This window comes from Rissa tridactyla, chromosome 8, assembly GCF_028500815.1.
Source record: "Rissa tridactyla isolate bRisTri1 chromosome 8, bRisTri1.patW.cur.20221130, whole genome shotgun sequence".
In the NCBI taxonomy this organism is placed as follows: Eukaryota; Metazoa; Chordata; class Aves; order Charadriiformes; family Laridae; genus Rissa; species Rissa tridactyla.
In genome coordinates this window covers 22,705,355-22,719,383 of record NC_071473.1, presented here as the reverse complement: position 1 = coordinate 22,719,383, position 14,029 = coordinate 22,705,355, and the positions used below count along the sequence as shown (strand labels likewise).

The 14,029-nt window shown below is 56.5% G+C and overlaps 1 long non-coding RNA gene across 8 annotated transcripts; it reads left to right on the top strand.

Moving 5' to 3' along the window:
• The first annotated feature begins 3,941 nt into the window (after positions 1-3,941).
• LOC128913667 (uncharacterized) lies at positions 3,942-13,587 on the top strand. Of its 8 annotated transcripts, none has more exons than XR_008468035.1 (5): positions 3,947-4,072; positions 5,386-5,535; positions 6,553-6,731; positions 7,303-9,439; positions 9,779-10,126. It is a non-coding gene; the product is annotated as an uncharacterized LOC128913667 (long non-coding RNA). The 8 variants fall into 8 exon arrangements; XR_008468031.1 differs by lacking the exons at positions 3,947-4,072; positions 5,386-5,535 and adding exons at positions 4,771-4,899; positions 11,596-13,587 and having other exon boundaries at positions 9,779-10,058; XR_008468034.1 differs by lacking the exon at positions 5,386-5,535 and having other exon boundaries at positions 3,942-4,072.
• Positions 13,588-14,029: the final 442 nt, after the last annotated feature.

Genomic DNA, 14,029 nt, shown 5'->3' with positions numbered 1-14,029 from the left:
ATGTCTGCAAAATTTCAATCTAGGGCTAAATTTAAACACCAAAATGTAGCGTTCAGAAGCCCGGAGAATAGCCCAGCCCTCGCCTCCAGTGGCTGCTGCTAGCCAGCCCTCCCTTTGGCAAGGAAGAAGCTTTTGTTTTCCTAGGATTCCGGGCCAGCTTGGAATAATAACACCAGCGCAATCCTCCCTGCCCCAGCACAATGAAGCAGTGCTCTCAATTCCCAGATGTGCAGGAGGGAAGTGCCCAGCGTGTCTCTTCCTGATGCTTCCTTTCCAGATGTGGAGTGGCAGGGAGCCGGAGGCAGCCTGCCACCAACCGGGAAGAGGGCTGGGGAGCGGGCGGTGGAGTTTTCCCCTGGAAACCTTCTGGATCTGGCTGCTCGTGGCCGGGGGAAGCAGTTTGGGCTGCAGCTATTCAGTTGGTTTGCAACAGCTTGAGCAGGCTCCTTCTGTGCAGCAGCGAGGAAGTGCTCCTGCAGCAAAGAATCACAGAATGGCCGGGGTTGGAAGGGACCTCTGGAGATCACCCAGTCCAAGCCCCTGCCAGAGCAGGGTCACCCAGAGCAGGTGGCACAGGAACACGTCCAGGCGAGTTTGGAATGTCTACAGAGACGGAGACTCCACCACCTCTCTGGGCAGCCTGTGCCAGGACTCTGCCACCCTCAAAGGAAAGAAGTTTTTCCTCATGTTGAGATGGAATTTCCTGTGTTCCAGCTTGTCCTGCCACCAGCGACCGGCCGAAAAGAGTCTGACCCCATCCCCTTGACACTCGCCCTTTAGATTTTTTTAAGCATTGATGAGGTCCCCTCTCAGTCTTCTCCAGGCTAAACAGACCCAGGTCTCTCAGCCTTTCCTCATGAGACAGGTGCTCCATTCCCTTGAAGGTGAGGATGCCTTCCCTCCCCGACGTGTCTTCATCCTCAAAGAGCCGTTGGTCTCGTCTTCTCCTGAAACAGCCATCGGACCCCATCTTCTCCTCCTCAAACAGCCCTTGGTCCTCATCATCTCCTCCTGAGCAACACCAGCGGGGCTGGACTCAATTAAAACTCCTGCAGAGAACTTGATGGGACAGAGAGACCCATCGCCGAGAGACCCATCCTTCTGCTCAGGCCTCATGTCCCAGGGACGGGGATCAACATGAAACCACCTCACGTGTGAAGCCTTGTGCCAAGGTCATGGTGAGTGAGTCCCACGTGAGCTAGTGGCTCCATAGGATGAATCTGGAGATTGGAAACCGTCCCCCTGCGATGAGGTCAGGCATGTTTTGGATTCGACTGGCCCATGAAAGGTGCCTTTTTTGGGCAATGCCCCGGGCAGAAGGATTCAGGCGGTGCGGGAAGGGGCTGCCTGTGGGCACAGCTGCCTCTCAGGGTGCCAGTGGGCGACACAAGCCAGGGCACCGCATCGTGTGACCCGCTTTGGCTGTACCTACCCGGTGGAAAATTCCTGCCCATGGGCAACGTCCTTCTGCCTTTATTTTTAAGCAGTCCGCTAACGCACAGAGATAAAGGGTGCTGACAGGAGCCTGGCTGCTAATTGTTTTTTTGCCTGGGCTTATGTGATACTTGTAATTAAAGGAAGGTGGGAGGGAGGTTTGGTGGAGGAAGGGGACAAAAGCACACAGATGCGATGGAAGAGAGCGAGATGCAGAGGAGCTGGGGCTCTCCGAGGAGGTCCCAGGAAGGGATGCTTACACTAAAAGTCAGCATCAAGATTACTCATAGCCATGGCATCAGCATGGGTGCCCTCCCAAGTCATCGGTGTGCCAGGGAGGCCGGGGACAGGGTGTTCTCGCGTGTGGGATGGGGATCCAGACCCCGCGTGGTGTCAGAGCTGATAACCGTCCCTGTGTGGCAACCGTGCTGAGCACGGGGAGAGGTGACCTTGAATTTAGGGCTGCTCGTGGCATTTCCCTGCAGCCCTGCAGAGGCTCTCTGCTCTTCCTTTTCACATCCTTCCCTTTCTCTTTTCCCCTTATTTTTATGCAGCAGTACTCACCGCCCATCTTGCCAGAGCCCGCCCAGTTGGGGTGGATGCTGTGCTGACCCTTTGCAAATCCAACCGTTTATTTCCGAAGCTTTTTTTTTTTTTTTTTTGCCCAAATTGACTTTTCCACTGGGTAGCAAAGACGTTTTGTTTGGCTCTTTGTTTACGAGGGAAAAATGCACGCCAGAAAAAACCTAGGTTAACTTTCAGCTTGAAGCCGCTTCACTTGCCATGAACGAATGGTGCAGGTGTCTCGAGTCAAACTCTTGCGTGAGTCTTTGAGAGATTAGATCTTGTAGTTTGTCTTCCTGAATGTGTAAATACACCCGAGGGAAACCTTTGCCCTGGTGGCAACTCAGGATAGTTTCCAGCCTATCTCAAAAAGAAATCTTGAATAAAAATAGAAAGATTTAGATACACAAAACCCTCCGAAAGATGTAAGCAATCTGTCTTAAAAAGGGATGTATTCAAAGCAAATCAGAGAGCAAGGAGTATCAGGAGCCCTGTGGAGACGCTGGACGTCTGAAATCTCATGCTGGAATGTGTTACACAAATGAGGGTAATTCAGGTGGGCCACCAGGTAAAGCCTGGCTGTGGGTGATGCTGTTCCAAAAGGGGAGGGAGGAGAAATGTTTTATACCGGGCCATAAAGCCAGGGCTTGTCCTCCTGACCGTGGAGCTGCTTATTGCGTGATGCTGGATATGCGATGCCTATCCAGAAGGGCTCACATCTGAGGAGCGCTTTGAGCCAGCATCTGCAAGCACTCGTCTCCTTCTGCCCTGCACCGCTGGGATCAGAGGCTGTGGGGGGGAGCTGGGGGAAGAGGGCAATGTGAGCAAGCTAGCGGCCGGCCATGTCCTCTGCATGCCGTTAAGGCTGAAGGAGCTGGATCTCCAAAACAGAAGCACAGTTCCCGGCTGGGCTGACCCTTCCTGTTCCTCAGGGGTGTCACTGGGATGTTAACGATGGATGTAGGAGAGGCTGGCTGGGAGAAATCCAAGCGGCTGCTTTTCCCAGGCTCCCCCAGCAGTGATGCGTCTGCCCGGTCCCAGCCCTTCTGCCCAGCGTCACACCCCGCTGCAGTGGCACGCCGGCGAGAAGATGATCCTCAGCGAAGCGTTATCATCAAGATGCAGGTGGCAGCCCCAGGGCAACCTGCCATCTCGCTGAGTCGGCTGGCCCAGATGTGAAGGAAAAACAGAGATGGGACCTACCAACCCAGCAACTGCCACCCCAAAACGTGCTGGCAGGGAGAAGATGTGTTGGTAGGGCTGCAGAAACAGCCTCTCCTCCATCCGAGAGGATGCCTCCAGGTGCCTTGCAGGGAAGGTTTCCAGGCTGAGTTTTTCTGGGTAGCACAGTGCGGTGTCAGAGGTGTGCAGCGTGTCTGTGCACGGCCCAGGGGAGGGGTGAAAAATCTTCCTGCTCTACCTCTTCCTCCATCCCTGTCTGCCGGATGGTGGTGCAGCATCATCCGCCGTACAGAGCCCAGTGCCCTGGATCTGGACACTAGTTTCCTAGCGCCTGGATTTGCAAGTGATGCTCAGGGTTCGTTACCAACTCACACCCTGTATCCCTGCACGGGTAAAGGGTTCATATACCACTTAAAGAGCCCGGACACCAGGACTTTATTCATCCCAGAGTGGCTGGCTGGAGCTCTGGTGTCACCTGAGCAGCCTGATGGCACCGGGCAGAGGAAACCCGGGGTTTAACCATCCCGTCAAAGGTTTGGAGACCTCCGGCATCTCTGGCAGGGCCACCACCTCTGCTTTAAATTAAGAGATGGGAAAGTTAAACAGAGTTAAGAGGAGGGCAAGAATAATAAAAAAAAAACAAAAACGGATGGGGCCAGCCCTGTGCTGGAGACAGGGAGGCGTGCGGCCAGGGGAGGAGGAGGAGGAGGAGGAGGAGGGCGAGGAAGGGGGTGGCTGCTCCCTGCCAGCCGCTTGGGTAATATCGGCGGCGGTCACGTGCAGAGATGTGCTTTTGGCATAGCCTGCGTGTTTGTGCGGCGTGGGGAAGGGGTGCGAAATCAGCTCCTGCTTCCAGGAATCCTCCCAGCACAGGATATGCGGCGGGGAGCTGGTAAACATGATACAACCGCTGGCCTGTAACTCAATCGGCTCCCTGCATTAGCTGCTCCCTGCCCGACAACCTCGCTAGCCTCATGGCTTCTCGGGGCGTCCAGTGCATGGGATGGCGTGTCCCGGGGGGTCAGGAGCGATGGGAAGGGTGGGGGGAGCTTGCGCTACAGGTCTGGGGACAGGGCAGCTTCTCCCGCCCATGGCGGGGTGGATATTCCTCGGGTGCAGCCTGGGTCCAGCTGCTTCTTGCAAACCCTCCCTGGCCTCAGCCGTGGGCTCCCAAAGTCAGAAATAGCCACTTGGCCGAGGAACAAACATCTCTCCAGACCTCCCCTTCCCCACCTCCCCATCCCAGTGGCTGCGGGGGTAACAGCCTGCACCCATTCACAGATAAGGGCAGCGATCCCGCGCCGGCTGCCAGCGCGCCTCGACCTGCTCCTAATCTGCCTGCTTGCAAGAATACATCTCGCTTGGGCCTTTTGGCACCTTCCCTCCCTCCCCTGCCACGCGGGAGAGCTTGTTTATTGCTGGGCACATGGAAACCGTGACCTCCACTGCCTGCCATCCCCTCCGGCGCCCCCGGCCCCTGGGGACACGCGAGGGGACACCCGCTGCTGTGCGGGGGTGAAGGCAGGGCAGGGCGCCTGGGACCTGATTTTGCTGTGAGAGGAGGAGGAGGGGGGTGGGTGGGAAGTGGATTTCGCAATCACGGCAAGTTATATTAATTAGTCCAGCGTTGGGCTTACGGATGGTTTCTGCTGACAACCTCGACGCAGGGGCTGAGTATTGGTGAGCGCAGGAGAGAGAGACCTGGGGAGACCTGGGGAGGTAGGAATGGGGGTGAAATTAGTTAATACGGGGCATAAAGCCACCCAGGTGAGGATGGGGAAGGTGAGCTCCTGCTGCCGCTTTGAGGCTTGTCTGCCATGGCAGAGGAGGAGGTGCCTGGGGACAAGGATGCCGTGAGGGTGAGATGCTCTCGGTGGATGGTGATGGGCTCCCCACGCCACGGGGGGCCGCTGCGCCCCCGGACACCCAGCCTGGCCTGCCTGCGACAGGGTGACATGAGAGGGGCAACGGGGTCGTCAGAGGGATGGGAGAGCCCAGGGGAGACAGGAAGAGCTTGGCTGGGCTGGCTTAGCAAAGCGGGAGCGGGAGGGGAACACGGAGCCTGCCCCCTCCTGACCCCATGCTCAGGTCTGCAGCAAATTGTCCAAAATCGATTGCTAGATCTATTCTTCAGCTGAGACCGGGGAAGAAAGGCATCTGGCTTTTTTTCTTCTTTTTTTTTTTTTTTTTTCCTTCCCCCTTTAGCCCTCAGCTTAATTTCTCTCACAAAAGAGGACGCAGCCAGGGGAGGCAGGGCCTGGCCCAGCAGCCCTCTGCGGGAAAAGGGGTGTGTTTTGTGCTGCCCGCCGGTTTATTTGTATTTTTAGAGCACGCCACAGGCACGAGGTCACCGAAGTGAGTGAAATTCCACCCCGGAGTGGCTCCCCGTCCTCATCCCACTCCTGAGGCACGGGCTGGAATCAACAGCTGAGCCAGGGCTCAAGTGTCCCGCCGGCCGTAGCCGTGGTGCCCGGCTGAGGCGAGGGGCAGCTGGGTGGGTGGGTGGATGCCGGGGATGCGGGTGGAAGAGCTGGGGACCAGCAAAGTGGTGGGCAGAGGGCAGCCCTCCTGCCGTTCTCACAGCGAGGAGAGCCCCCTGGGAGTGAGGGTCTGGCTGTGCCGTGCTGGAGACCCCGTCTCCGGGTGGCTGAGGACTCTCCATTGCAAGTTATCTCAGCAGGGGTTTGGTAGGACCATGGGTGCCTTGCCCGGCGGGAGCTGGGGGCGTGGGGATGCCGAGACAAGACCAGGACAAACTGGGGAGGGGTGGGGAGCTCAAACACGTCGAGGAGAAGGCCAGGGGGTACCATGTTTGCTCGATGGAGCGATGAGTTGACAACATGGTGAGTCAAAAGCTGAGGGGGGGCGGGGGGGAACCTAGCAAATGGGAACGTGTGGGGGCTTAAAACGACACAAGTTTGAGAACAAACTTCATGTCTCTTCTTCATCGTCTCCAGCAACAAGTGACGCATCCCGCTAGGGCTTGGGCTCGACGGCGAGTGAGTCAGGCGGGCGGGAGTCCCATCTCTTGAATCACCGCTGGCAGCGCCCCCGAACGCAGCCCTGGCGCACCCCCATCCCCCACCCCCCGCCCCCTTTCATTTGGAAGGGGTGATGGAGTCACAGCCCCCGTGGGGTGGCTGCAGGGGAAAAATCGTCACCATATGAGCTAAACCTGAAAAAGAGAGAGAAACTGTCCCCTGGGATGCTGATCCCACCGGAAAGCGTAGCAAGAGATGCTCCCAGAAAGAGGATAAATTGTTGGGTTCTCGCTTTAAGGCAAGCAATTTGCGTGGCAATTAGGACAAGACCTGCTGAGAGTTGTTGAGCTGGTCCTCCTGAGGTGTGAAACATCTTCCTCCGCTTTTTCAGACGATCTTCTAGGAGATGCTTTTCCCTGCTTGAGCTACCCAATTGCTTGGCATCACCCGGTTCGGGTGGCCACCAGCGGTGATCGCACGTGCCAGGGGGCCAGTTATTTTCATCCAGAGACACATACACTGATGGGAGTCAGCAGGATCAACAGTCAAACCACGGTGTGAACCTCAAAGGTAGTGACGAGGAGCCCTGTGGGAGGGAGCCGAACGCCAGGAGAAGGGGATGCAAAGCTCTGTTGTTATTGCTAGAACCACGGCACAGCCTTTGGCTGCCAGGGGCTGCTGCGTGGCACTTTTTGTGGGCACTTTGCATCAGGGAATAACATACCCTGTTATGGACGGCCTGCCGTTTCGTTAGCCTGCCCTTTGATCTCAGACGTGGGGACTCTTCTGAGACGTCTTTCCCCGGTGTGGTGGCACAGGATGATGATTTGGGGAGAGGGTGGCCTGGCTCTGCTGGGCAGGAGAATGGGTAAGGGATGCCCCGTGGGCCTGCTGAGCCTCCTCTGCCGGTCCATGCTGAGAGCAAGGGCTCCCCTCCACCCAGTGCCCACACCTTGCCTCAGATTCACTACAGTTTTGGGGCAATTCCTTCCCTCTAACGCACGACCCAGGGCATGCCTGCACCTCCCGGGTGCCATACTGCCACTCCATGGCCTCCCCTCCGTTTGTTTTTTTCCCAGACCTTCTTCTCAGAGACTCATCCTTTTCTTTTTTTTTTTTTTGTTTTGTTTTTCCAAAGCAGGCTGTTTCCCCTAATAGCCAGCACCCAGCCGCCAGCAGCTGAAGGCTCGCTTGCTTTTCCTTTAGCACAAAACTTTCCACTTGTGCTTTTCGTCTTTCCAGCCGAGGGAAGCGCCTGCTTTCCCCAGCCTACAGAAGCATGCGGGAAACGTCTGCCCTCCTGCGTTCAAAGTCCCCTCCAAAGAGAAGCCAAGGGTGCACTGACCTCACGGAGTAAATATTTTCCATGACATCTCGTTCTGACATCTCCTTTCGGGCTCTGTACCTAGAGCTGACCTGGCTCCGGGTTTGAAGCCGGCCAGCCTGAGCTCTGCTGGTCTGGGGAATGGGGGACGGATTATGCCCTCTCTTTGCTTCCCTACATGTCCCCATGCAACGTCACTGCAAATTAACAGCCCGAAGGTTTCAACGACCCCCTCTGCACCCCCCCGGCAAGGACTCTGCTGGCAAACGAGGTGGCTCACAGGCCAGTGATGCTCCCTGTAGGCGCCGAATCCCCCCAGCTCGCTGCGATGGTTTCTCCAACGCCTTCCCTCGCCCGCTCGCAGCTCAAACACGCTTGTGGTTAATGGGCTGCTGCCGAGCCAGCTGCGGGATGCTGGAGGGAGCAGCCTTAGAGCAGGCACAAAGCATCCATGGGCCAGAGGTGGGATGCAGGGAGGTTGGTTTGAACTGGGAGCAACTTGTCAGCAAGGCGAAGGAGGGGACACTCACTGACTCCATATCCTCGCTGCTCGCCCAGCTGAATGAGAAGGGGAGGATGATCCAAAAGGTATTTTCCACCTCCAGCCTCTTATTTCTCTTGCTGGGTTGTTCCCCTACAGACTCCTTCCCCCAACAGCGCTCTTCTCGAGGGGATAGTCACACCTGGCGCTGATCCTTAACGGGTCTTGGCAGCTGGATTTACACCACAGGGTGTAAATCCAACACAGGTATGGCAGAGCCCAGGGCTCTTCATGGGCCAGGTCTGTTTTATTTGCAACCACAAAAAGTCGGTGGTTTTCCCCCACCGTTGGTTTGCTAAGAGGAGATCATAGAATCGTAGAATCATAGAATGTGTTGGATTGGAAGAGACCTTTAAAGGTCATCTAGTCCAACCCCAGGAGATGCTGTGGTCATTCTCCTGCTGGGGTTTTTGGAACCACGTGCTAGTTCCCAGGCCCTGAGGGGGACTGGGGCATTTCGTGCCGCTGCGTATAGGATTGGATCCCTTAGGATCGAATCCCTACCACCCCCCTTCTTGTGGAACAGGAAGGAGACACAATACGCTGGCCAGAAATAATGCCAAGCATGTGGCACGCGCCAAGAGGTGTTGAAAAAGGCTCACGTTGGCCACGTAGGGACAATGACCCAAGGGATTTGCTGTGGGCGTTTCAGAGCCCGTTATTTCTAGGGCCAGGTCTCACCTACAGCAAAAGTGCCTCTGCCGGCGAGGCAAGGAACACAGCTACACTCTTCCTCCTGGTAGCTCCTCCCCAGTTTGTACGAGGTACCAGCGTTTCCCAGTTCTGCATGGGAGAAGGGCTGTTCTTACCTATGGGGTGTACTAGAGAGTACACGAATATTAAACGTCTTTTAACTTGGGTGTTTTTAGGAGGGTTTTGGTGTTTTTTGGTTTTTTTTGGCTTTTTAGCAAGCTTTTTTGTTGTGAACAGATCTCTTTTCGGCAGCCAGGGAAGTGTTTCCCACTTGTTCCCCGGCTTGCTTGGTGGTAGCTTCACGGAGACGCTTAAGGGTGTAGTGAAGCGCCAAGCTGGACCAGCCTGTGACTTCCGGACATTGTCCTACACCTGCTGCAGAGCAAGCGATGGACCTCCTCCCTCCATCCCCGGCTCTCGAAGTGCACGCGTGTGCGTGCGTGGTGCCCAGCACTTCCCCGTGCCTGCAAACCGCCCTTGCGCTGAAGCGTCAAATGCGCAGGCGGCTTTCGCCGAGCTGGAAAAGAGGGTGAGCTCGTTTGCCCGTGCGCTGAAGATGCACATGTCACCGGCACCTATTTGCCCTCCTTCTTGTCCGCTCCTCGGAGGAGACACGTATCCTTGCTCTTGAGCAAGCACTGCGCTCCTCCTTGCGAATTCCAGGGTGGATCTCTGCTCCTGGGGGGACGTGAAGGCTGTCACAGCGCATCCCACCTGCAGGTGACAGCTCAGTGTCGGGGAAAATGCCTCTCTGCTGGAAGTGCCTGCCTGTTGGACATGGCAGGCTTTTTTTTTTGGCGGGGTGGGGAGAAGGCATGTTGCAACATATGTAGGAGGGTGACACTTAGCTGGGTGTATAAATCCTGGCTTTCCTGGAGGCCTGGGTCTTCCCTGGGGCTGTTGCTCTGTCTCCTCGCATTTCTGGGGAGAGGAAGCTGCGGCTAACCTCACCGCAAACACAAATTAGTTGGGTTTTGTTGCTTTTTGGGTTGGGTTTTGTGTTTTTTTTTTTTTTATTATTATTATTCTGTTGGTTTTTTTTTCTTTTTTTCCCCTTAGTTTTGTGTGTTCAGTTTGAACAATAAAACATCTGTTCCTGAGCCCCGCAGCTGGACCAAAATGAAATGACGTTAGCATCAATTATCCTCCGGGATGGGGAGGCTGACGGGAGAATGGTGCAGATTTCCTTAACGCTGAATAACAAATGAGAACAACAGCTTGGCTAGGTGGCTTCCTATTCCCGGAGAGCCTCCGAACGACCCGCCCGCTCGAGCCCTCGCGTGGGGGGTACCCGCTGTTGGTGCCTCCCCGGCTCTGGGTACCAAGCCTCAGCTGTGGGGTGAGTGGGGGAGACGCTTCTGCAGCCACTGGGGAATAAAACACATTTTTGGTGTTTTGGCTTACAGATACTGCGGCAGCAGAGATTTTTCGCAATGCACCAACCCAAACCATGGCGCGGCTCTGATGATAGAAAATTGAAATGCTTTTGATTTTTTTTTGAGGGGGGAGGATGGAGGGTTGAAGGTGCACCCACATCCTGTGGGGCCAGCTGGGACTTTGGCTGTGGAGCAGAGCCGGGGTTCGCAGCGGGATGGGATGATGCAGAATCACGTTCCCTGGGTACAGAAAGGGGCTATTAACGGGGAAAAGCGGGGCGGGGGGGGGGGGGGCGGGAAGCGAGGGAGCACAATGGCTCTGATTTGTTGGCAGTCGTGACCTGCAGTCCCTGGCAGCACCTCAAAGCAGCTGTGAGGTGCCAGTCGGCGGCGATGCTTCGGCGCGTGATGCGGGCGCCTGACCCTGGCGTAAGGCTGGGACACGGGCTGCCCGGCGGGGAGGGCGCCCACCCGGCTTCTCCTCCCCGGGGCCCCGCCGAGCAAACCCAAGGATGCTCGTGATGGGCTGAGTGCTCCAGGGACGAGGGTGGCTTTGCTTTTCGGGGCTTTGCCCAAACCCTTCTGCCCTGTTAGCCATCGCCTGGGTAAATTTTACCTTTTGTAAGGACTGGGGTTGCCTTTCTGCCTCAAGTCGGGTACACGCAGCCACCGCTGTGGACAAGGTGGGTTCAGGCTCCAAGGCAAGCAGGGGGATGTGGATACTACGAGCGCGCGCACACACACAAACACACACAGAAATACCTCCCCGTCCCATCCTGAAGAAGCTCACTAGAAGAAGGTGATTTCCCCACATCCCGGTAGCCCAGAGAAAAACCGTGACTGTGGGAAAACTCAAGAAAATTATCTGGGAGGAGCATTTTTAGGAGCGAGCCGCTTTATACCTGCGCAGCCAGGTGCCTGGATAACTTAATGCGGGCTTCAGGAAATAATTTGGGCTGCTGCAATTGTGAAGCCTCTAAAACAGCTTTCCTGCCCCTGGGGGAGCTGTGAATTTTTAGGCCTGACGGCTTCCAGCGCCCCGCAGGTGAGGTACAGCTGCTCATCACGGAGGAGCCCCCCAACACCGTGGGGCAGGGCGGGGGGAAAAAGGGGGCTTATGGGGCTCACTGGCTCAAAGTGATGCTCGTCGCGGTTTTCGGAAGGAAGGTGAGCACTTGGGGTGAGCAGCAGGGGAGAAAGAGCCCCGATTTGAGAAAAACAGCTTGTTCCGAAAACCTGAGAGCATCAAGCACCCATTTCATTTGGTTTCTTCCTTGAATGTCACGGGTACCACCATGGGAGAGCGTGTCTGTGACGGGTGCGCGTCCCGGCCTCTGTCGCTGTACGTCTGCACACCCAGGTGTGCTCCGGCACCGCGGCTCTCATGGGAGCATCGCCCGCATCACCTGGCAAAGACACTTCTGAGAAACCGCCCCCCCCCACTCTTGCTTGCTTCCCCGAGCCATTTTACTCTAATCCCTTATTGCCTTTGGCTTCCAGCCTCGGTTATATCAACAAGCCACCCCAAAAACCACCCCGGGTGTCACCATCCATCGTGCAGCGCCTCTCTGCTCTGAATCCGGACTCTGCCGGCGCTCCTGCCATGGCCTCTCCTACCAGAAAATAGAGTCCAGATGGGAAAAAAAATCCCCAAAATCTTCGCTCAGAAGAGACTTGGCAGAACCAGGAGCAAAACCAAAGGAAGCTTTGGCTTTAAAAAAAAAAAAAAAAAATTAAAAAATCATTTTGTCCCAAAGGAACAGAACTTACTCCAGTACATCTAATTTTTTTTGTTATTTTATGTACTGTACTTCAGCCTGTTTTCTCAAGCCTTACAAAAGTTGAGTGTGTCGTCACTCTGTTTGTCTGTCCCTTCCCTCAGTAACATGCGAACTGGCTGATTTCGGGTAGGTCTGGCAAAGACATTAATTCTTCCCCAATATTTGGGTCTTTCTGACTGTATGAAATCACTTGCCGGTGCTGGAAGCCCGGCTGATCTCTCGCAGAGAGGGGAAGGCTTGTTGCTTCCCTAGTTTCCCCAAAAATCCCATCTGGCGGTGGAGCCGGAGCATCAGGCAGCCAGAGAGGTATCCGACTCGGCACGTGGCAGCCCAGATGGGAAGGGGAGCGATCCGGGATGCCCCGTGCAGGACGGGGGCGGGCGATGGATTTAATAAGAAAAGCTTTTCCCCCTCCCCAAGGCTGGATTAGGGAAGAGTTCGTCAGCCAGACGCAAAACTTGGTAATCCTTTCATGCTGGGGTGCGGAGGGCTGTGCTGAGAGCCCAGGGGGAGCGTGCGGGATGGGGCTGCCCTGACTCCGGGCATCTCTTCCCCTCCCAACCCGGCAGCAGAAACAACCTGGAGGGACTTCCTGGTGCATCGGGATGTGGAGGGATGGAGCCGAGATAAAGGCTGAGGTCCCTGCCCCCTGCCTGATTATCCGGTGATCCACCCGCTTGGGTCTTGTCCTTTCTTCTTCTGACCCAGTTTGCAGTGGCCTGCTGTTCCCAACCTGCTTGGTAATCCTAAGTAACAGGAGGCAGATGCCGAAACATCTCTTGAGGAACTGGACCTTAATCCCTACCTACAGAGCTGGTGCTCTGGTTCCCTGTAAGCCGTCTCACGTCTGCGAGGACTGAGCCTCCCGTGCATCACCCTCCTCTACCCAGGGCAAAACATGCCCTGAGGGGTGCGGGGTGGCGGGCAACGGGGTTTTGTGGTCACCAGGCAAGGAGCCAGCAGGGCAGGGCTGGGATATACAGCAGCCACTTATGGATCATCACCTGGAGGAGGCTTCGGAGAGCTGGATGGGACAGAAAAGCTGCAGGAGGAGCGCGAGGCATGTGCAATGTGGCCGCCTGCCTAGGAAAGAGGAGGTGGGGTAGGGGAGGAAGGGGAAAAAACCAAGGCAGGGGCAGCATGCTGTCTGCCACACCATGTCCCGAGATGCTGGTGGGATGCTCCGTGTGGGCAGCGACCGGCAGACGGACTGTCAGGATGGGGAAGGAACACACGGCTCTGGCGGGTCCTGGTGGCTATGCTGTGTGCGGCTCTGGAGCTCTTCCAGATGCCGGGGTAGGGCATAGCCTCAGGCTGGGGCTAAAAATGTCATTAATAACATCTGCAGCCCACCTCGGCGGGGGGTTTGTGCTCTGCAGGGCTCCCATTCAGCCCTGCTCGCCTGGGGGGCTGCTTCCACCCCCAGCCTGCACTCAGCATCGTTGCCTGGGGCAGCTTCTGGCAGGGGGGGGGCTGCGGGGCCAGCAGCTCTCCTCCCTCCCCCCGTACCCCTCACCCCTTCATTTCAACACACCCCCTCCACCTCCGGCTTGTTTGCACAGCTCAAAATGTTCTGAGCATTATCAGTGTTTGCACTTTTGCCACTGTTTGTGCGAGTTGCGCTTTAAAGGCAATAAAGTCAAGCTTTGTTTGCTTACAAGGAAAGCGTATTTTTCCCCCTCATTAGGCAAACCAGTACTCACCCTAAAACATGACACCAACCACCCCTGCAAGCCCTGGGCCTTCTTGGGGTCCTGGGGACAACGTCCCTGGAGGAAAAGGGGCTTTATGTGTGCAAACACATGGGGCTCACGCCACGCATCGCCCCACGGCTCTGCCTGCCAGGCTTTAGTCTTCATGGGGGGCTGAAGTCAGCATCCCCCCACTCTTTCCACCTTTCCGCTGGTCCCCTGAAGCCAGTGGCCGAGGTATCCTGGGTCACACAGCCCCGGCAGGCCCTTTTCCAAGTGAACTGGTGTTACCCCCCCAGCAAAGCCGCTTCACCCCAAGTCCCGGGGCTTATGGGAGCCGGGTGCCACTGACGACACCAGGCCATGCAGGTCCCACAGGAGCAGGGAGGTGACCTCGTGTGTGCCCAGCCGCCCGCTGCCGTCCCCGCACGCTGACACCGCCTCCTGTGTGTCCTGGGCTCC